Source organism: Mirounga leonina, unplaced genomic scaffold, assembly GCF_011800145.1.
Source record: "Mirounga leonina isolate KUSES-001 unplaced genomic scaffold, KU_Mleo_1.0 Mir_151, whole genome shotgun sequence".
NCBI lineage: Eukaryota > Metazoa > Chordata > Mammalia > Carnivora > Phocidae > Mirounga > Mirounga leonina.
This window is the reverse complement of record NW_023270377.1, coordinates 82,348,868-82,354,607: the sequence shown is the minus strand read 5'-3', so window position 1 is coordinate 82,354,607 and position 5,740 is coordinate 82,348,868.

Here is a 5,740-nt window from a genome sequence, read left to right as displayed (position 1 = left end):
ACATCAACCTTAGCGACGTATTTATGGATATGTCTCCTAAGGCAAGGTTAACAAAAACAAAAATAAACGATTGAGACTACCCCAAAATAAAAAGCTTTTGCACAGCAAAGGAAACCATCAAAAAAAAAAAAATAAAATAAAATAAAACAAAAAGGCAACCTACTGAATGGAAGAAGATATTTGTAAATGATATATCTGATAAACGGTTAATATCCAGAATATATAAAGAACTTATATAACCCAACAGCAAAAAACAAAACAACAACAACAACAAAAAATACTGATCAAATGATGGGCAGAGGACCTGAATAGACATTTTTCCAAAGAAGACATACAGATGGCCAACAGACATATGAAAAGATGTTCAACATCACTAATCATCAGGGAAATGCCAATCAAAACCACAATGAGATATTACCTCATAGCAGTCAGAATGGCTAGTATAAAAAAAAAAAAAGAAAGAACAAGTATTGGTGAGGATGCGGAGAAAAGGGAAACCTTGGGGACTATTGGAGGGAATGTAAATTGGAGCAGGCACTATGGAAAGCAGTATGGAGGTTTCTCAAAAAATTAAAAGTAGAAATACCAATACCATATGATCCAGTAATTCTAGTACTGAGTATTTATCCAAAGGAAAAGAAAACACTAATTTGAAAAGATATATGCATACTTATGTTTATTGCAGCATTATCTACAATATGGAGCAACCCTAGTGTTCCTCATTAGATGAATGGATAATGAAAATGGTGTGTGTAATGGAATATTACTCAGCCATAAAGAAAAAGAATGAGATCTTGCCATTTGTGACAATGATGGATCTAGAGGGCATTATGCTAAGTGAAATAGATGGAGAAAGACAAATACCATATGATTTCACTAATATGTGACATCTAAAAACAAGCAAACAAAACACAAATGAACAAACAAATTAAAAAAACAGACTCTTAAATACAGAGAACAAATTGATGGTTGCCAGAAGGGAGATGGGAGGGAGGGATGGGTAAAACAGATAAAGGGGATTAAGAGGTACAAACTTCCAGTTTGTAAAATAAATAAGTCATAGAAATGAAACGTACAACATAGGGAATATAGTCAATAACGTTGTATTAATGTATGATGATAGATGGTAACTACACTTCTCATGGTGACTATTAAGTAATTATAGAATTGCTGAATCACTATGTTGTACACCTAAAACTAATATAACATTGTATGTCAGCTATAATTCAATTGTAAAAAGAAAAAATAACCTGGTTTATTTCAAAGCACTTATTTTATCCATGGTTGGAGATCAATACAGCCTTGGATAAAGGCACTGTTTTTTCAACCTTGAGTTTCAAATCTGGCTGTTTTCGAGTATATAGTTAAATGATGATTGTAAAAGCCAGTATTTATCAGGAGAGGGGAAAGCGTTTAAATTCCAAAAATACCCTTTACCTATTAAAAACATGGGCTCTTGAACGTAGATATTGAGAAACTCAGGAAGGAAAGTTCTTCCTACTGGGAAGGGAGTTACAATACAGTTAGAGCCCAGGGTGGGGTGGGGAACTGTGCCCTATGGGGAGAAAGGTTTGGAGTAGTAAAGCGTCAGGTGATGACGCTACTAGGGCCCTTCAGAAATTGGCCCCAATAAAAAAAACAACTAAACAAACAAAAAAGGAAAACGGACAGTTCTAGGAAAAGGTAGAAAGAGTGTCCTCTCACCTAATCCATTCAGAACTCTGACATCAAATCTGGGAGGGCATCCTTATATGTGTACTGGTGCAAAAAGGAAGAATGACCATAAAATGAGTTATGAGAAATTATATCCTGGGTCTCCTTCCTTCTTGGATATAGACACTGAGCAATTCTTGGGTGTCTTTAGTAGGGGCATGGGAAGTAATATTGAGATTCACCAGTATTCTATGAGATCTTCATGGCAAGGGGTAAATTAACAGGCTAATGCCAGGGATTAGCTGAAAAACTCATTACCAGTGAGAGTGGGGGTGAAAGCAGCAAGGTGGGGATCCCAACTTTCCACTCGTGCTAAGAAAACAGAATTCTAGTTACTGCATCAGTGAATATTTAAGCAGTGAATGCAACAAGAAGCCAGGGAAGTGCAGTCACATCTAAAGCAGAGGTCTGCGGAAGCCATCAGTGAATGACTTAAAAACATCGTCCTTATACAAACATAAAATGCACACGTGTCGAATGTTTTCTTTAATTAATAAGGGAGTGAGGAACATGTTGCAAATGTTTAAAAGAAGAATTCAAAGAGCACACACCAATGTAATCAGATATGCTGAAAAAATTTATAATAAATTCCAAACTATTTAATATCAGGGCAATAATCAATTGCATTCCACCAGACAAAATTCATTTACAGATCTATGGGGAAGAACGATTCACATTGCTATAACTTTTCTGCATTTTTCATAGCTGTCAAACAACTCAAAAGCAATGGGTGGGTAGAGGAGTGTTATAGAATCATGTAACCCAGACGGTGTGCTAGATGGGACAGATACTCAATAATTTTTGCCCATTTCGAAGTCTTTGCTTTCACAGTCTTGCCTGATCACCCACAAGCAGGCCACTGTCATATTTGGTCAGGTTTTTTTCAGCACCTATGTGTGCTCCTCATCTTAACAATGAACATGAGAGTAAGGAATCTGAGTCTGAACAGAACAATTTTCCCATGATGGCACCCTTATAAATTGAAAGAAAATGGCATTCATTGAATGAGTAAATGTAAAGTTTCCATTTCTATCACTGAAATTGGGGACCTTTAGAAAATTTCGTCCAGTTATAGAGAAGTAATGAAATTTATAGATTTCCTACATTTGGATGGAGACATTTTTAGACCTGATAAATAAAATTACAAAATAAAGCCCTCAATCAAGAGTATCTTATTATATACATTCAGGAAAGGTTGGCTTTGTTCCTTTGTGGGTATGTATGTAGAATGAGTAGAACTATGCTTGAAAAAGTAATGAAAACTATTTTATTTTTTTTAAATCAGATCTCTTTTTACCAAGTCAAAGTAATGGTACTTCATATCATAATGCAGCATAATTAAATTTTCTCTATTGTCCATCAGGAAGTGGGGTCATGATTCTTAACAATCTAAAAGGAGCCACAATTAGGTAAAATTTTAAAGCACTTGAAGTATTTTTCTTCTCCTTCTTTGACATCCTCTTTTCTTCTCTGGCTATACCTTTCCTGTCCTTCAGGTATTGAGTGCCTATAAATCTTTCAGTCTGCCCGAATTAACCAGTGGTATTAACCATCCAGGCCTGCCAGTTACTCATACTCTTAATTTTCCCACTCATTCACTTCCCTCTACAGTATGACCCACAGCAGGGCACATTAATTAACTTTCAGTTTGCAAATAAAGTAGAAAATTAATCCATTAAAAGAATCATGAGTAACCAAGTTTAAAGGATTGTTCTAAACTGGTACTAGATTTAGGGCAAGGAAAGTAAATTATTCCAAAGAAATGAAATCTTGATGGTGTATGTTCTAGAAGGCAGAGGGTGGGGCAGTGTTTGAAAGATATTTATAGTGTTACATAGACTCTAAAGGTGGCACTTGAATTGTAAGTCAGCCCTGCTCATTCTCCAGTGTGTGAGAATCATCCTTAACCCATGTGTTTATTTAAGTATCACATGTTACACAGGAATATCACCCATTCACTGGAGCATGCATTATACACAGGGAAGCTATAGGTACACCCCGCTAAAGAACAAAATTCAGGAGCAAAGTTTGTATGTACTCTAAAAGTGTTTGCCAGATAATTAGAAAATGTTCCACTGCTTCAAAGATCTCCCATATAATACACAGTTAAATGATTATTTTGGAGCTTATTTTGCAGTATTATTACCTTTGAGAAAGCATTGTTATTGGGCACTTTTTTCTAGGAGACATTAATGCATATAATTAAAAACATACAATTCAACCTCACTGCAGGACATCTATGAAACCATTTATGGGTTGTTTTTTCTTGTCCTTCTAGGTGTTGCTGACTGTGGGCTCAAAGTAATGAGAAGAAAGTTATTTTTAGGTTGGAGTAAGTGTTTTGGTTGCTCTAAACTAAAAAGCCTTATTTAGAGTTTGCATACACTACTACGGTACATTGTGTTTTATACAAAGCTAATTGCTTTCCTTAGTTCTGCCATTATCCTTTTTTTTTTTTTTTTTTCTAGTAAGACTTTCCCCACTAAAGAAATGAAAATGGAGTAGATTTGTATTGCTGGTTGGGAAAAAATGAAATGTTCAAAGTAAAACAATATATTAAAAACATTTCCCTGTCATGACTACCCTGGTTTAGAAGGATTTTACTTTTTTATCTTTTCAAAAATAAAATATAAGGGAAAATACATGGTTCTATATATGCTCATATGACTAGATGACACAAAATTATCATTATCTGCCTGTGTGTGTTTGTAAAGATCATGGATGAGAGAAATTTTTATGTAACCCTTCTGCCTATAGGTATCCCAATAATCATAATAGTTATATACTTTCATAAGCACTTACCTTTGCCCTCATCTTTGTTGGTTGCTGAACAAGGCAATGTAACTCCTCATGGACCTTGAACTTAAGAGCTTACTATCTAAAACAGTAAAATGAAAGACCATTGCCTAAATAGTTGCTTAAAATCTCACCATTGAGTTTTAAGCCCAATTTATTCTGACAAATGAATACTAAATTGGATATAAAATCCAAACCTCTGTCCCCAGACCATTGAACATTTGATAATATGTGGAGATACGGTTCTAAATAGCTAATTCAGGATGTGATTGCACTAGCCACTCAAATATGAAAATGACTGTGATTCATTTGAACATAAAGTTTTCCTATGCCCAGCCATAGACAGAAGAGAACTGTGTCATCCAGAAGACAGACATATAGATTTTTATCATACTGAGTTTGAGCACTTCTGGGTGGGTTGAGGGACCAAGTGCAGACAAACAAGTTTATCCCTGCAGAGTGTGTGCATTTGGGGACAGGGGAGCAAAAACAAAAAGAAGATTAAGGAATGTGTTCCTGCTGCCCATCATCCCTTTTTCAATTTTCTGATACTAATTAATTTGAAAAGATCATTTAAAATGTGCTTTTTGGATGTTTTGGATGCTTTGGAAGTTTTCCCCTAGGTTTGTAACCTCAAAATCATGAGCTGTGTGTCAGCGTAAGTGAGGCTGAACCTAGACAGAACAGGGTAGCCAGAGGGGATCTTTGTAAGCAGCTGCCCTCTCTCACCTCTTCCCGTGGATACCTGTCATACCACCAAGACCAGGTAACCCATGCTTCTATTCTCTCCTTTCCCCCCCCCTGCCCCCCAGGCTCTCAGTGGTACTTTGCTACCACCTCTTTCTCAGCCTGAAACTTCTTTAGCCTCATGAACTCCCAGAGCTAATCACAGGGTTAGATCTGTCCACCATTCCTTCTCTGAGGCCAGCCTTGCATTGCCTTCCAAAGAATCTTCACTCCTCCAGTGGAAGAAAACAAGATTCTATATCCAGCCACCTCAGCCCAGCCCTAGCTAAAATGCAGCAAGTCAACTGTATTTGAAGTGTTAAATAAAGAGAAGGGGGAAGGTTCAAGGAAGCCAGGGGGAAAAAGTGTCTTAGGAAAAGAGCTTTCTAACTGCTTTACTCAAAAATACATTTAAAGAGCATAAGACTATTCCATAAGTGTAGTGATGAGACAACTAGACATGTAAGAGCTCTAGTTATTCTTGGATCTACTCTCCCTTCCTAAT